Source organism: Crinia signifera, chromosome 1, assembly GCF_055691185.1.
Source record: "Crinia signifera chromosome 1, ASM5569118v1, whole genome shotgun sequence".
Taxonomy (NCBI): Eukaryota; Metazoa; Chordata; class Amphibia; order Anura; family Myobatrachidae; genus Crinia; species Crinia signifera.
In genome coordinates this window covers 227548477-227567028 of record NC_139217.1, presented here as the reverse complement: position 1 = coordinate 227567028, position 18552 = coordinate 227548477, and positions in this window count along the sequence as shown.

Here is an 18552-nt window from a genome sequence, read left to right as displayed (position 1 = left end):
GCTGGTTTTGAAGGTTTTCAATTAGACTATGGTGAGGAAGGACCTATGTAAGTTATGGAGAGCAAATAAATTCCTTATGCAAATTAGTTTGGAAATTAGACCATCTGATTGGCTGATGCAATTCTCATTAGGGATGGCCATCGGCCATCGATGATTATAAACCATCGATAGGTTATGGTCGATGTTCCTTAGTTTTGACATCGATCGGGTTGAACCAGATGGTTTCACAAAATCAATGTCAAGCTCAAACTACTAGTTTTGTTTTGCTATTTCCTGGGACACGGAGCATAGCTCCACCCACGACACCAGTGAAGCCCCGCCCCCGTATTCTGATTGGCCCACAGGCCAGTCAGTCAAATATAATGAATGACCACTGATATATAACAACATTGATGGCAAAGGCCACAATGGCCATCATTAATACTCATTCAAAACAATCCATTCCGATTGGTTTATGTACTGTCAGTCAACAGTTTTCTATTTTACTACTTTTGATGGGACCATCATACAAAAGTCTTCAACCAAGAAGCCAATTGGTCAAGAATGTTCTTGTTATCAACCATCTTTGGCTGGCTTTGAAGGTTTTCAATTAGACTAGGGTAAGGAAGTACCTAAGTAAGTTATGGAGAGCAAATAAATTCCATATGCAAAATAGTTTGGAAATTAGACCATCTGATTGGCTGATGCAATTCTCATTAGGGATGGCCATCGGCCATCGATGTTTATAAACCATCAATGGGTTATGGTTGATGTTCCTTAGTTTTGACATTGATCGGGTTGAACCAGATGGTTTCACACAATCAATGTCAAGCTCAAACTACTAGTTTTGTTTTGCTATTTCCTGGGACACGGAGCATAGCTCCACCCACGACACCAGTGAAGCCCCGCCCCCGTATTCTGATTGGCCCACAGGCCAGTCAGTCAAATATAATGAATGACCACTGATTTGTAACAACATTGATGGCAAAGGCCACAATGGCCATCATTAATACTCATTCAAAACAATCCTTTCCGATTGGTTTATGTACTGTCAGTCAACAGTTTTCTATTTTACTACTTTTGATGGGACCATCATGCAATAGTCTTCAACCAGGAAGCCAATTGGTCAAGAATGTTCTTGTTATCAACCATCTTTGGCCGGTTTGGAAGGTTTTCAATTAGACTAGGGTGAGGAAGGACCTAAGTAAGTTATGGAGAGCAAATAAATTCCTTATGCAAATTAGTTTGGAAATTAGACCATCTGATTGGCTGATGCAATTCTCATTAGGGATGGCCATCGGCCATCGATGTTTATAAACCATCGATGGGTTATGGTCGATGTTCCTTAGTTTTGACATCGATCGGGTTGAACCAGATGGTTTCACACAATCAATGTCAAGCTCAAACTACTAGTTTTGTTTTGCTATTTCCTGGGATACGGGGCATAGCTCCACCCACGACACCAGTGAAGCCCTGCCCCCGTATTCTGATTGGCCCACAGGGCAGTCAGTCAAATATAATGAATGACCACTTATATGTAACAACATTGATGGCAAAGGCCACAATGGCCATCATTAATACTCATTCAAAACAATCCTTTCCGATTGGTTTATGTACTGTCAGTCAACAGTTTTCTATTTTACTACTTTTGATGGGACCATAATGCAATAGTCTTCAACCAGGAAGCTAATTGGTCAAGAATGTTCTTGTTATCAACCATCTTTGGCTGGTTTTGAAGGTTTTCAATTAGACTAGGGAGAGGAAGGACCAAAGTAAGTTATGGAGAGCAAATAAATTCCTTATGCAAATTAGTTTGGAAATTAGACCATCTGATTGGCTGATGCAATTCTCATTAGGGATGGCCATCGGCGTTTATAAACCATCGATGGGTTATGGTCGATGTTCCTTAGTTTTGACATCGATCGGGTTGAACCAGATGGTTTAATCAATGTCAAGCTCAAACTAATAGTTTTGTTTTGCTATTTCCTGGAACACGGAGCATAGCTCCACCCACGACACCAGTGAAGCCCCGCCCCCGTATTCTGATTGGCCCACAGGCCAGTCAGTCAAATATAATGAATGACCACTGATATGTAACAACATTGATGGCAAAGGCCACAATGGCCATCATTAATACTCATTCAAAACAATCCTTTCCGATTGGTTTATGTACTGTCAGTCAACAGTTTTCTATTTTACTACTTTTGATTGGACCATCATGCAATAGTCTTCAACCAGGAAGCCAATTGGTCAAGAATGTTCTTGTTATCAACCATCTTTGGCTGGTTTTGAAGGTTTTCAATTAGACTAGAGTGAGGAAGGACCTAAGTAAGTTATGGAGAGCAAATAAATTCCTTATGCAAATTAGTTTGGAAATTAGACCATCTGATTGGCTGATGCAATTCTCATTAGGGATGGCCATCGGCCATCGATGTTTATAAATCATCGATGGGTTATGGTCGATGTTCCTTAGTTTTGACATCGATCGGGTTGAACCAGATGGTTTCACACAATCAATGTCAAGCTCAAACTACTAGTTTTGTTTTGTTATTTCCTGGGACACGGAGCATAGCTCCACCCACGACACCAGTGAAGCCCCGCCCCCATATTCTTATTGGCCCACAGGCCAGTCAGTCAAATATAATGAATGACCACTGATATGTAACAACATTGATGGCAAAGGCCACAATGGCCATCATTAATACTCATTCAAAACAATCCCTTCCGATTGGTTTATGTACTGTCAGTCAACAGTTTTCTATTTTACTACTTTTGATGGAACCATCATGCAAAAGTCTTCAACCAGGGAGCCAATTGGTCAAAAATGTTCTTGTTATCAACCATCTTTTGGCTGGTTTTGAAGGTTTTCAATTAGACTAGGGTGCGGAAGGACCTAAGTAAGTTATGGAGAGCAAATAAATTCCTTATGCAAATTAGTTTGGAAATTAGACCATCTGATTGGCTGATGCAATTCTCATAAGGGATGGCCATCGGCAATCGATGTTTATAAACCATCGATTGGTTATGGATGATGTTCCTTAGTTTTGACATCGATCGGGTTGAACCAGATGGTTTCACACAATCAATGTCAAGCTCAAACTACTAGTTTTGTTTTGCTATTTCCTGGGACACGGAGCATAGCTCCACCCACGACACCAGTGAAGCCCCGCCCCCGTATTCTGATTGGCCCACAGGCCAGTCAGTCAAATATAATGAATGACCACTGATATGTAACAACATTGATGGCAAAGGCCACAATGGCCATCATTAATACTCATTCAAAACAATCCTTTCCGATTGGTTTATGTACTGTCAGTCAACAGTTTTCTATTTTACTACTTTTGATGGGACCATCATGCAATAGTCTTCAACAAGGAAGCCAATTTTTTTTTTTTTTTTTTTTTTAAACCATTCAGGTTAGATACCAAGCATACTCTGTCTAGAAAGACATAAACATAACGCAACCGAACCCACATACTTGGTATCTACTCATCATATCTGGTTTCCTCTTGCATAAAACAGAAAAAATACATATCACAAATATGACAAATATTTACAAGAAAAACAAAGTATAACTTACATGACTTCTGCTCAGTACATGCTATTTTCTCCTCCCTCTTTAAACTCTCAGGATAGAAATATTATCACATAACAAGAAAAACCAATCAAAAAGAATAATACAATTCTTGCCTTAAACCTCTATACCCACCAGCCCCTTTTACACTTTCACAACATGCTTCCATTTTTTTTGTCTTCCAATATCCTTCCGCATCCGCACACCCACCACCAGTCTTGCAATCAAACAAATAACACACATACAATTTCCCAAGCACCAATCTTTTACATCCAACTCATCTTTCCTAAACACACTCAAATTCCTAGCATCCCACAACACCTCCTTCACACATGCCACAATCAACCATAACAATCTTGCTTTCACACTTCCACATCCAGCCAATCCAAACATAGCTACCTTCCACGTCATATCATTAATACCACACACTTCTTTACATAAACCACCCACACCCTTCCATACTTTCCTTGCAAACCCACAATTCCAAAATAAATGTAGAACAGTCTCACTTGCACCACACCCCTCCCTCGGACACACATCCACCCGTACTAAATCACGTTTTTTCTGCACCTGTCTAACAGGCAAAACCCCATGTACACCCATCCATACGATATCTTTTTGTCTATTGGACATCCCTTTCATACTCATACTCTTCCACACCAATTTCTCTTCACTTGCATTCAAACAATCAATTCTACATACACTCTCTTTATCCTTCAGCATTCTCATCACTTTCTGTTTTTCTTTCAATTCATCCACCCTTAACCCACTCAAACCAGAATCTCTAATAAACTTCTCAACCTTACAATACCAGATTGGACAATTGGAGGCCACAGGCTTCCCCAAATCTCTCTTACACCACCCCAAACCATACAACATCCACCCTGCCATATACTTCATCATGCACGCTGCCTTACTCTCACTCTCATACAATCTTATCAGAGACACAACCCCATTCACACCCAAAAACACTTCAATATTTGGAAAATTAACACCACCCTTACTCCTTTCTTTCATCACACTCCCTCTTTTCAACCTCTCCATCTTGCACCCCCAAAGAAACAAAAACAACAATCTTTTTACTTTCATTAAATTCCTAGCACTCACAGGAAACACACATGATACAAAAAGCAACAAAGGTAAAATAACACTCTTAATCACACACACCTTCCCAGTCATAGACAACTCGCGCAATTTCCAGAAATTTAATTTCTTTACAATCTTCTCCCCGCATTCATCCCAACTCTCAGTCCCTTTCAAATCCTCTTCAAACTTAATTCCAAGCACTCTTAAACCCCCACTCACACATTCAACTCCCCTAACCTCCACACTACTATCCCCAAAACACTTAAATTTGCTCTTGTCCCAATTCACTTTAAATGCAGATGCACTACAAAAAAAACTCATTAATAACTTTACCCTATCCAAAGAAGCTGTATTCTCACACACCACAGTCACATCATCCATATATCCCATTACTTTAAAAACCTTCCCCCCACTACCAGGAATTAAAAACCCTTTCACCACTTTATCACACACAATCATTCGCAACAATGGCTCAATCACACAAATAAATAAAACAGGCGACAATGGACATCCCTGTCGCACACCTGATTCAACCCTAATCCTCTCAGACACACTTCCATTCACTAACACACTACATCCAGCACCCCCATACAAACTCCTAATCCTTTCCACAAACATACTTGGAAACCCCATCTGCACTAACACATTAAACATAAACTCATGCGAAACCCTATCATACGCTTTTTCAAAATCAATCGCCAATACCATACATCTCTTCTTTCGCCCCATACAATCATCAATCACATCCCTCAGTAAAATCAAATTATCAACCATTCTTCTCCCAGGCACTGCACACACCTGCTCTTCTCCAATCACTTCATTCACAACATACCTCATTCTATCCGTAATCAACTTTGCATATAACTTATAGTCGACGTTTAATAAAGTTATTGGCCTCCAATTGCCCAACCTTCTCTTATCACCCTTTTTATGGATTAAAACAACCAAACCTTCATGCATAGATTCACTCACACATCCATTCTCCCACATATACTTAAAAACATCCAATAATTGTTCCTTAATAATCTCCCAAAAACAAATATAGAACTCCACTGATAATCCATCCATACCAGGAGTCTTATTTCTCCCAGCAGCCATTAACACTTTCTTAACTTCATCCATACTAACTTCACACATCAGACATTCCTTTTCATTCTCACTCACTTTCTTCTCCAGCACACTTAACACTTCACTCACCATACTTGCATCACATTCCTTCCTTTTATACAACTCTCAATAAAAATCCTCAACTACACCCATCATCTCATTCCCATTCACTTCATTCTCATCTTTGCCAAACACCACCTCCATATCTTTCTTCCCTTGACACACTTTTTTAAAGAAAAATCTCGAACACATTTCATCTTTTTCCATTTTCTCAACTTTTGCTCTGAAAACAATCTCTCTCCCTTTAGCATACATACATTTCTTTAATACTTCTCTTTCACACCTAATTTCCTCCCTCACATCCACACCCATTCCTCTTAACTGAAACAAAAACTGCAGTCTCTTATTCGCATTTGCATACTCCCTCCTTCTCCTTTGAGCTAATCTATAACCCCACTTTTTGAAGAAAGCTCTGATCCTATCTTTAACCCAATCCCACCAAACTAAAACATTTCCAAACTCATTCTTCCTATATACACACCTTTCATACATCACTTTAAAATCACTCTTCACTTCATCCACTTCCAATAACTTACCATTTAATTTCCACACTCCTCTCCCATACTTCACACCAGATACTCCACTCACGTCACACACAATACACTCATGGTCAGAAAAGCTAACCTTACTTTGCCTATAATTAGCAGCCCTCAACCCCTTAGCCACAAACAAATAATCCAGCCTTGAAGCTGACCTACCACTATCTGCCCAGTAAGTCACTGGCAGTGGTCTCACTCTACACATATCAGCAGCATCCAATAAAGAAAAATCCTCCACAATCTGTTTTAACAAATTCCCCGTAACATCTAACTTAGATACCCCCACCCCAAAACCCACCCCCTTATTAATTGTACAATTAAAGTCCCCAACTAAAAAAATGGGAACCCTCCCAGCAATAAAGAATTTAATTTTATCAAAAAAAATCTTCCTTTCATTTTTATCCGCCGGGGCATAGACGTTCATAACTCTAAACTCCCACCCCCGATATTCTAAACATAACAAAATACAACGTCCTGCCTCAATTTCCATAAATTCCTTAACAAAAATTTCGTTATTTCTAATAAGAATGCCCACCCCATCATTTCTATTCAAACTAGATCCAGACCAAAAGCAATTTGAAAAACAACCCTCTTTTTTACTTAAAGTACCAACAAAACCACATTCCTGAAGGCACACAATGTCACCCCCAAGAGTCTCAAGTTCATCCAGAACTACCGCTCTTCTTGCTGTACTCTTAATAAGTCTGGAATTTGAAGATACGATAGCCAATGTAGGGTTGGCTAAAGGACATGAACCATTTGCCATATCGCACCCTAAATCTTAAGGTCCCCCTCACCCATTTCCATGCGAGTGGGATACCACCATCAACTCTGCACCTGCGTCGTCTTCGGGAAAACCCGCTCGCCCACCATGAGGGGACACAGGCCCTCCTGCCGGGCTCATACTCAAGTCCATTGCAAAAGGCTGTGCCTCATCACCCCCAAACTCAGGACCTGCAATTCTAGGCTTCTTCCTAGAACCTGCCGACACCTGGGTCTCAAGCCTGCGGGCCAACTGTACCGATCCAGAGTCTTCAGACCCTACACCTGGCACTTCTTCTGGTACATCCTGCCACGAATAACTCTCAGAGGTGGCAGATTCAGACAACACCTCTGCATTATCGATTACCAGGGACCTCGGGCTCATCACCTCCGAGCCATCAGAGACCTCACCCTCCACCAACTGTCGGGGCACTAGCTCTTTCCAAGCGCTGCCCTCCGTAGTACACACAGCGCTTCCACTTATATTACTATCCCGACTGTCATTTGCTGCGGTACACATTAGGCTCTCCCGCTGCCCAGCTGGCCGCACATCCGCCACCTCAGGGCTTCGTTCCCGCTGAACAATAGGCTGCACACCCGCCAACACCCGGCTTAGCTCCCGCTGCACGGACGCCAACGAAACCTGCTCAGTTGCAGCAGCATTCGCCTGATTGTCCGGCTCCTCCGTGCGCTGAGCAGCCGCACCCCCCTCTCCCCGTGCAAGCTCACTGGCAAACTGCGCCATCCGCTCCATGCCTTCTGACCTTTTTTGCGCCTTATGCGCCATATACTCAGGGGTCCCCTTACAACTCGCGCTGGAGTGCCCGGGCAAACCACACAGGTCACAGGTCCTCGGCTCAGGACATTCTCCAGCCATGTGTCCTTCACATTTGCAATTCCTGCACACCCCCGTTTTTTTGGAGCACTCCTCTGCTTTGTGTCCATACTCAAAGCACCTGCGACAGTATGTAGGCTGACCGGGGTAAAATAGGTATCCCCTATTCCCAGCCACAGTGAAATTTGCAGGGGGATGGAGCACGCCACCAATCCCCTCTTCATGTTTTTTAAGCTTGACAAAAAATTTCACCTTACTATTAAAGGTACCCACACAGTTTTTCAACCTTATACCTCCTCTCACCTGGGAGCAGTACCTAAAAAGGAAGGCTTTAATCTGCTCAATATCCTGGAAAGGATTATACAAATGAACAGTCAATGGTAATTCATGCATGGAAAAGAGAGGAATAACAGTCACCCCCAACAAAATGGGATCAAAGGTACCAGCCATAATCTTCAATTTTTCAAATACATTCAGGCAATCACCATGTTCATAAAAGGTGACGTCGTAGATCCCTTGCTTGGGAAAGTCCTGGATGCAATAAATGCACCTTGTAATGCTTATTCCCACATGATCTTGCACCAGATCTCTCGCAATAAACACCAAACCTTTAGAAGATCTTCTCTCCACATCAACATGAAAACGAATGGTGTTCTTCAATCCTTGAGCTGCCATAATGCAGAATAGCTTCTTCACTCCTCCGATGAAAAGAAAAACCGCTCCTCTCCAGCCAGGGTCCAGCATAGTAGATCCCACAGAAAAGTTTCCCAACCTCACAACCTCAGCCCGGGCCAAAAGGCTGCGAAGCTCAGACAGTTGGTCAAGAATGTTCTTGTTATCAACCATCTTTTGGCTGGTTTTGATGGTTTTCAATTAGACTAGGGTGAGGAAGGACCTAAGTAAGTTATGGAGAGCAAATAAATTCCTTATGCAAATTAGTTTGGAAATTAGACCATCTGATTGGCTGATGCAATTCTCATTAGGGATGGCCATCGGCCATCGATGTTTATAAACCATCGATGGGTTATGGTCGATGTTCCTTAGTTTTGACATCGATCGGGTTGAACCAGATGGTTTCACACAATCAATGTCAAGCTCAAACTACTAGTTTTGTTTTGCTATTTCCTGGGACACGGAGCATAGCTCCACCCACGACACCAGTGAAGCCCCGCCCCCGTATTCTGATTGGCCCACAGGCCAGTCAGTCAAACATAATGAATGACCACTGATATGTAACAACATTGATGGCAAAGGCCACAATGGCCATCATTAATACTCATTCAAAACAATCCCTTCCGATTGGTTTATGTACTGTCAGTCAACAGTTTTCTATTTTACTACTTTTGATGGGACCATCATGCAAAAGTCTTCAACCAGGAAGCCAATTGGTCAAGCATGTTCTTGTCATCAACCATCTTTGGCTGGTTTTGAAGGTTTTCAATTAGACTAGGGTGAGGAAGGACCTAAGTAAGTTATGGAGAGCAAATAAATTCCTTATGCAAATTAGTTTGGAAATTAGACCATCTGATTGGCTGATGCAATTCTCATTAGGGATGGCCATCGATGTTTATAAACCATCGATGGGTTATGGTCGATGTTCCTTAGTTTTGACATTGATCGGGTTGAACCAGATGGTTTCACACAATCAATGTCAAGCTCAAACTACTAGTTTTGTTTTGCTATTTCCTGGGACACGGAGCATAGCTCCACCCACGGCACCAGTGAAGCCCCGCCCCCGTATTCTGATTGGCCCACAGGCCAGTCAGTCAAATATAATGAATGACCACTGATATGTAACAACATTGATGGCAAAGGCCACAATAGCCATCATTAATACCCATTCAAAACAATCCTTTCCGATTGGTTTATGTACTGTCAGTCAACAGTTTTCTATTTTACTACTTTTGATGGGACCATCATGCAATAGTCTTCAACCAGGAAGCCAATTGGTCAAGAATGTTCTTGTTATCAACCATCTTTGGCTGGTTTTGAAGATTTTCAATTAGACTAGGGTGAGGAAGGACCTAAGTAAGTTATGGAGAGCAAATAAATTCCTTATGCAAATTAGTTTGGAAATTAGACCATCTGATTGGCTGATGCAATTCTCATTAGGGATGGCCATCGGCCATCGATGTTTATAAACCATCGATGGGTTATGGTCGATGTTCCTTAGTTTTGACATCGATCGGGTTGAACCAGATGGTTTCACACAATCAATGTCAAGCTCAAACTACTAGTTTTGTTTTGCTATTTCCTGGGACACGGAGCATAGCTCCACCCACGACACCAGTGAAGCCCCGCCCCCGTATTCTGATTGGCCCACAGGCCAGTCAGTCAAATATAATGAATGACCACTGATATGTAACAACATTGATTGCAAAGGCCACAATGGCCATCATTAATACTCATTCAAAACCATCCTTTCCGATTGGTTTATGTACTGTCAGTCAACAGTTTTCTATTTTACTACTTTTGATGGGACCATCATGCAATAGTCTTCAACCAGGAAGCCAATTGGTCAAGAATGTTCTTGTTATCAACCATCTTTGGCTGGTTTTGAAGGTTTTCAATTAGACTAGGGAGAGGAAGGACCTAAGTAAGTTATGGAGAGCAAATAAATTCCTTATGCAAATTAGTTTGGAAATTAGACCATCTGATTGGCTGATGCAATTCTCATTAGGGATGGCCATCGGCCATCGGCCATCGATGTTTATAAACCATCGATGTGTTATGGTCGATGTTCCTTAGTTTTGACATCGATCGGGTTGAACCAGATGGTTTCACACAATCAATGTCAAGCTCAAACTACTAGTTTTGTTTTGCTATTTCCTGGGACACTGAGCATAGCTCCACCCACGACACCAGTGAAGCCCCGCCCCCGTATTCTGATTGGCCCACAGGCCAGTCAGTCAAATATAATGAAAGACCACTGATATGTAACAACATTGATGGCAAAGGCCACAATGGCCATCATTAATACTCATTCAAATCAATGCTTTCCAATTGGTTTATGTACTGTCAGTCAACAGTTTTCTATTTTACTACTTTTGATGGGACCATCATGCAATAGCCTTCAACCAGGAAGCCAATTGGTCAAGAATTTTCTTGTTATCAACCATCTTTGGCTGGTTTTGAAGGTTTTCAATTAGACTACGGTGAGGAAGGACCTAAGTAAGTTATGGAGAGCAAGTAAATTACTTATGCAAATTAGTTTGGACATTAGACCATCTGATTGGCTGATGCAATTCTCATTAGGGATGGCCATCGGCCATCGATGTTTATAAACCATCGATGGGTTATGGTCGATGTTCCTTAGTTTTGACATCGATCAGGTTTAACCAGATGGTTTCACACAATCAATGTCAAGCTTAAACTACTAGTTTTGTTTTGCTATTTCCTGGGACACGGAGCATAGCTCCACCCACGACACCAGTGAAGCCCCGCCCCCGTATTCTGATTGGCCCACAGGCCAGTCAGTCAAATATAATGAATGACCACTGATATGTAACAACATTGATGGCAAAGGCCACAATGGCCATCATTAATACTCATTCGAAACAATCCTTTCCGATTGGTTTAAGTAATGTCAGTCAACAGTTTTCTATTTTACTACTTTTGATGGGACCATCATGCAATAGTCTTCAACCAGGAAGCCAATTGGTCAAGAATGTTCTTGTTATCAACCATCTTAGGCTGGTTTTGAAAGTTTTCAATTAGACTAGGGTGAGGAAGGACCTAAGTAAGTTATGGAGAGCAAATAAATTCCATATGCAAACTAGTTTGGAAATTAGACCATCTGATTGGCTGATGCAATTCTCATTAGGGATGGCCATCGGCCATCGATGTTTATAAACCATCAATGGGTTATGGTTGATGTTCCTTAGTTTTGACATCGATCGGGTTGAACCAGATGGTTTCACACAATCAATGTCAAGCTCAAACTACTAGTTTTGTTTTGCTATTTCCTGGGACACGGAGCATAGCTCCACCCACGACACCAGTGAAGCCCCGCCCCCGTATTCTGATTGGCCCACAGGCCAGTCAGTCAAATATAATGAATGACCACTGATTTGTAACAACATTGATGGCAAAGGCCACAATGGCCATCATTAATACTCATTCAAAACAATCCTTTCCGATTGGTTTATGTACTGTCAGTCAACAGTTTTCTATTTTACTACTTTTGATGGGACCATCATGCAATAGTCTTCAACCAGGAAGCCAATTGGTCAAGAATGTTCTTGTTATCAACCATCTTTGGCTGGTTTTGAAGGTTTTCAATTAGACTAGGGAGAGGAAGGACCTAAGTAAGTTATGGAGAGCAAATAAATTCCTTAGGCAAATTAGTTTGGAAATTAGACCATCTGATTGGCTGATGCAATTCTCATTAGGGATGGCCATCGGCCATCGGCCATCGGCCATCGATGGTTATAAACCATCGATGGGTTATGGTCGATGTTCCTTAGTTTTGACATCGATCGGGTTGAACCAGATGGTTTCACACAATCAATGTCAAGCTTAAACTACTAGTTTTGTTTTGCTATTTCCTGGGATAAGGGGCATAGCTCCACCCACGACACCAGTGAAGCCCCGCCCCCGTATTCTGATTGGCCCACAGGCCAGTCAGTCAAATATAATGAATGACCACTTATATGTAACAACATTGATGGCAAAGGCCACAATGGCCATCATTATACTCATTCAAAACAATCCTTTCCGATTGGTTTATGTACTGTCAGTCAACAGTTTTCTATTTTACTACTTTTGATGGGACCATAATGCAATAGTCTTCAACCAGGAAGCCAATTGGTCAAGAATGTTCTTGTTATCAACCATCTTTGGCTGGTTTTGAAGGTTTTCAATTAGACTAGGGAGAGGAAGGACCAAAGTAAGTTATGGAGAGCAAATAAATTCCTTATGCAAATTAGTTTGGAAATAAGACCATCTGATTGGCTGATGCAATTCTCATTAGGGATGGCCATCGGCCATCGATGTTTATAAACCATCGATGGGTTATGGTCGATGTTCCTTAGTTTTGACATCGATCGGGTTGAACCAGATGGTTTAACACAATCAATGTCAAGCTCAAACTAATAGTTTTGTTTTGCTATTTCCTGGGACACGGAGCATAGCTCCACCCACGACACCAGTGAAGCCCCGCCCCCGTATTCTGATTGGCCCACAGGCCAGTCAGTCAAGTATAATGAATGACCACTGATATGTAACAACATTGATGGCAAAGGCCACAATGGCCATCATTAATACTCATTCAAAACAATCCTTTCCGATTGGTTTATGTACTGTCAGTCAACAGTTTTCTATTTTACTACTTTTGATGGGACCATCATGCAATAGTCTTCAACCAGGAAGCCAATTGGTCAAGAATGTTCTTGTTATCAACCATCTTTGGCTGGTTTTGAAGGTTTTCAATTAGACTAGGGTGAGGAAGGACCTAAGTAAGTTATGGAGAGCAAATAAATTCCTTATGCAAATTAGTTTGGAAATTAGACCATCTGATTGGCTGATGCAATTCTCATTAGGGATGGCCATCGGCCATCGATGTTTATAAACCATCGATGGGTTATGGTCGATGTTCCTTAGTTTTGACATCGATCGGGTTGAACCAGATGGTTTCACACAATCAATGTCAAGCTCAAACTACTAGTTTTGTTTTGTTATTTCCTGGGACACGGAGCATAGCTCCACCCACGACACCAGTGAAGCCCCGCCCCTGTATTCTTATTGGCCCACAGGCCAGTCAGTCAAATATAATGAATGACCACTGATATGTAACAACATTGATGGCAAAGGCCACAATGGCCATCATTAATACTCATTCAAAACAATCCCTTCCGATTGGTTTATGTACTGTCAGTCAACAGTTTTCTATTTTACTACTTTTGATGGAACCATCATGCAATAGTCTTCAATCAGGGAGCCAATTGGTCAAAAATGTTCTTGTTATCAACCATCTTTTGGCTGGTTTTGAAGGTTTTCAATTAGACTAGGGTGCGGAAGGACCTAAGTAAGTTATGGAGAGCAAATAAATTCCTTATGCAAATTAGTTTGGAAATTAGACCATCTGATTGGCTGATGCAATTCTCATTAGGGATGGCCATCGGCCATCGATGTTTATAAACCATCGATTGGTTATGGTCGATGTTCCTTAGTTTTGACATCGATCGGGTTGAACCAGATGGTTTCACACAATCAATGTCAAGCTCAAACTACTAGTTTTGTTTTGCTATTTCCTGGGACACGGAGCATAGCTCCACCCACGACACCAGTGAAGCCCCGCCCCCGTATTCTGATTGGCCCACAGGCCAGTCAGTCAAATATAATGAATGACCACTGTTATGTAACAACATTGATGGCAAAGGCCACAATGGCCATCATTAATACTCATTCAAAACAATCCTTTCCGATTGGTTTATGTACTGTCAGTCAACAGTTTTCTATTTTACTACTTTTGATGGGACCATCATGCAATAGTCTTCAACAAGGAAGCCAATTGGTCAAGAATGTTCTTGTTATTAACCATCTTTTGGCTGGTTTTGATGGTTTTCAATTAGACTAGGGTGAGGAAGGACCTAAGTAAGTTATGGAGAGCAAATAAATTCCTTATGCAAATTAGTTTGGAAATTAGACCATCTGATTGGCTGATGCAATTCTCATTAGGGATGGCCATCGGCCATCGATGTTTATAAACCATCGATGGGTTATGGTCGATGTTCCTTAGTTTTGACATCGATCGGGTTGAACCAGATGGTTTCACACAATCAATGTCAAGCTCAAACTACTAGTTTTGTTTTGCTATTTCCTGGGACACGGAGCATAGCTCCACCCACGACACCAGTGAAGCCCCGCCCCCGTATTCTGATTGGCCCACAGGCCAGTCAGTCAAATATAATGAATGACCACTGATATGTAACAACATTGATGGCAAAGGCCACAATGGCCATCATTAATACTCATTCAAAACAATCCCTTCCGATTGGTTTATGTACTGTCAGTCAACAGTTTTCTATTTTACTACTTTTGATGGGACCATCATGCAAAAGTCTTCAACCATGTAGCCAATTGGTCAAGAATGTTCTTGTCATCAACCATCTTTGGCTGGTTTTGAAGGTTTTCAATTAGACTAGGGTGAGGAAGGACCTAAGTAAGTTATGGAGAGCAAATAAATTCCTTATGCAAATTAGTTTGGAAATTAGACCATCTGATTGGCTGATGCAATTCTCATTAGGGATGGCCATCGATGTTTATAAACCATCGATGGGTTATGGTCGATGTTCCTTAGTTTTGACATTGATCGGGTTGAACCAGATCGTTTCACACAATCAATGTCAAGCTCAAACTACTAGTTTTGTTTTGCTATTTCCTGGGACACGGAGCATAGCTCCACCCACGACACCAGTGAAGCCCCGCTCCCGTATTCTGATTGGCCCACAGGCCAGTCAGTCAAATATAATGAATGACCACTGATATGTAACAACATTGATGGCAAAGGCCACAATGGCCATCATTAATACTCATTCAAAACAATCCTTTCCGATTGGTTTATGTACTGTCAGTCAACAGTTTTCTATTTTACTACTTTTGATGGGACGATCATGCAAAAGTCTTCAACCAGGAAGCCAATTGGTCAAGAATGTTCTTGTTATCAACCATCTTTGGCTGGTTTTGAAGGTTTTCAATTAGAATAGGGTGAGGAAGGACCTAAGTAAGTTATGGAGAGCAAATAAATTCCTTATGCAAATTAGTTTGGAAATTAGACCATCTGATTGGCTGATGCAATTCTCATTAGGGATGGCCATCGGCCATCGATGGTTATAAACCATCAATGGGTTATGGTCGATGTTCCTTAGTTTTGACATCGATCGGGTTGAACCAGATCACACAATCAATGTCAAGCTCAAACTACTAGTTTTGTTTTGCTATTTCCTGGGACACGGAGCATAGCTCCATCCACGACACCAGTGAAGCCCCGCCCCCATATTCTGATTGGCCCACAGGCCAGTCAGTCAAATATAATGAATGACCACTGATATGTAACAACATTGATGGCAAAGGCCACAATGGCCATCATTAATACTCATTCAAAACAATCCTTTCCGATTGGTTTATGTACTGTCAGTCAACAGTTTTCTATTTTACTACTTTTGATGGGACGATCATGCAAAAGTCTTCAACCAGGAAGCCAATTGGTCAAGAATGTTCTTGTTATCAACCATCTTTGGCTGGTTTTGAAGGTTTTCAATTAGAATAGGGTGAGGAAGGACCTAAGTAAGTTATGGAGAGCAAATAAATTCCTTATGCAAATTAGTTTGGAAATTAGACCATCTGATTGGCTGATGCAATTCTCATTAGGGATGGCCATCGGCCATCGATGGTTATAAACCATCAATGGGTTATGGTCGATGTTCCTTAGTTTTGACATCGATCGGGTTGAACCAGATCACACAATCAATGTCAAGCTCAAACTACTAGTTTTGTTTTGCTATTTCCTGGGACACGGAGCATAGCTCCATCCACGACACCAGTGAAGCCCCGCCCCCATATTCTGATTGGCCCACAGGCCAGTCAGTCAAATATAATGAATGACCACTGATATGTAACAACATTGATGGCAAAGGCCACAATGGCCATCATTAATACTCATTCAAAACAATCCTTTCCGATTGGTTTATGTACTGTCAGTCAACAGTTTTCTATTTTACTACTTTTGATGGGACCATCATGCAAAAGTCTTCAACCAGGAAGCCAATTGGTCAAGAATGTTCTTGTTATCAACCATCTTTGGCTGGTTTTGAAGGTTTTCAATTAGACTAGGGTGAGGAAGGACCTAAGTAAGTTATGGAGAGCAAATAAATTCCTTATGCAAATTAGTTTGAAAATTAGACCATCTGATTGGCTGATGCAATTCTCATTAGGGATGGCCATCGATGTTTATAAACCGTCGATGGGTTATGGTCGATGTTCCTTAGTTTTGACATCGATCGGGTTGAACCAGATGGTTTCACACAATCAATGTCAAGCTCAAACTACTAGTTTTGTTTTGCTATTTCCTGGGACACGGAGCATAGCTCCACCCACGACACCAGTGAAGCCCCGCCCCCGTATTCTGATTGGCCCACAGGCCAGTCAGTCAAATATAATGAATGACCACTGATATATAACAACATTGATGGCAAAGGCCACAATGGCCATCATTAATACTCAATCAAAACAATCCTTTCCGATTGGTTTATGTACTGTCAGTCAACAGTTTTCTATTTTACTACTTTTGATGGGACCATCATGCAAAAGTCTTCAACCAGGAAGCCAATTGGTCAAGAATGTTTTTGTTATCAACCATCTTTGGCTGGTTTTGAAGGTTTTCAATTAGACTATGGTGAGGAAGGACCTAAGTGAGTTATGGAGAGCAAATAAATTCCTTATGCAAATTAGTTTGGAAATTAGACCATCTGATTGGCTGATGCAATTCTCATTAGGGATGGCCATCGGCCATCGATGTTTATAAACCATCGATAGGTTATGGTCGATGTTCCTTAGTTTTGACATCGATCGGGTTGAACCAGATGGTTTCACAAAATCAATGTCAAGCTCAAACTACTAGTTTTGTTTTGCTATTTCCTGGGACACGGAGCATAGCTCCACCCACGACACCAGTGAAGCCCCGCCCCTGTATTCTGATTGGCCCACAGGCCAGACAGTCAAATATAATGAATGACCACTGATATATAACAACATTGATGGCAAAGGCCACAATGGCCATCATTAATACTCATTCAAAACAATCCATTCCGATTGGTTTATGTACTGTCAGTCAACAGTTTTCTATTTTACTACTTTTGATGGGACCATCATGCAAAAGTCTTCAACCAAGAAGCCAATTGGTCAAGAATGTTCTTGTTATCAACCATCTTTGGCTGGTTTTGAAGGTTTTCAATTAGACTAGGGTGAGGAAGGACCTAAGTAAGTTATGGAGAGCAAATAAATTCCTTATGCAAATTAGTTTGGAAATTAGACCATCTGATTGGCTGATGCAATTCTCATTAGGGATGGCCATCGGCCATCGATGGTTATAAACCATCGATGGGTTATGGTCGATGTTCCTTAGTTTTGACATCGATCGGGTTGAACCAGATGGTTTCACACAATCAATGTCAAGCTCAAACTACTAGTTTTGTTTTGCTATTTCCTGGGACACGGAGCATAGCTCCACCCACGACACCAGTAAAGCCCCGCTCCCGTATTCTGATTGGCCCACAGGCCAGTCAGTCAAATATAATGAATGACCACTGATATATAACAACATTGATGGCAAAGGCCACAATGGCCATCATTAATACTCATTCAAAACAATCCTTTCCGATTGGTTTATGTACTGTCAGTCAACAGTTTTCTATTTTACTACTTTTGATGGGACCATCAAGCAAAAGTCTTCAACCAGGAAGCCAATTGGTCAAGAATGTTCTTGTTATCAACCATCTTTGGCTGGTTTTGAAGGTTTTCAATTAGAATAGGGTGAGGAAGGACCTAAGTAAGTTATGGAGAGCAAATAAATTCCTTATGCAAATTAGTTTGGAAATTAGACCATCTGATTG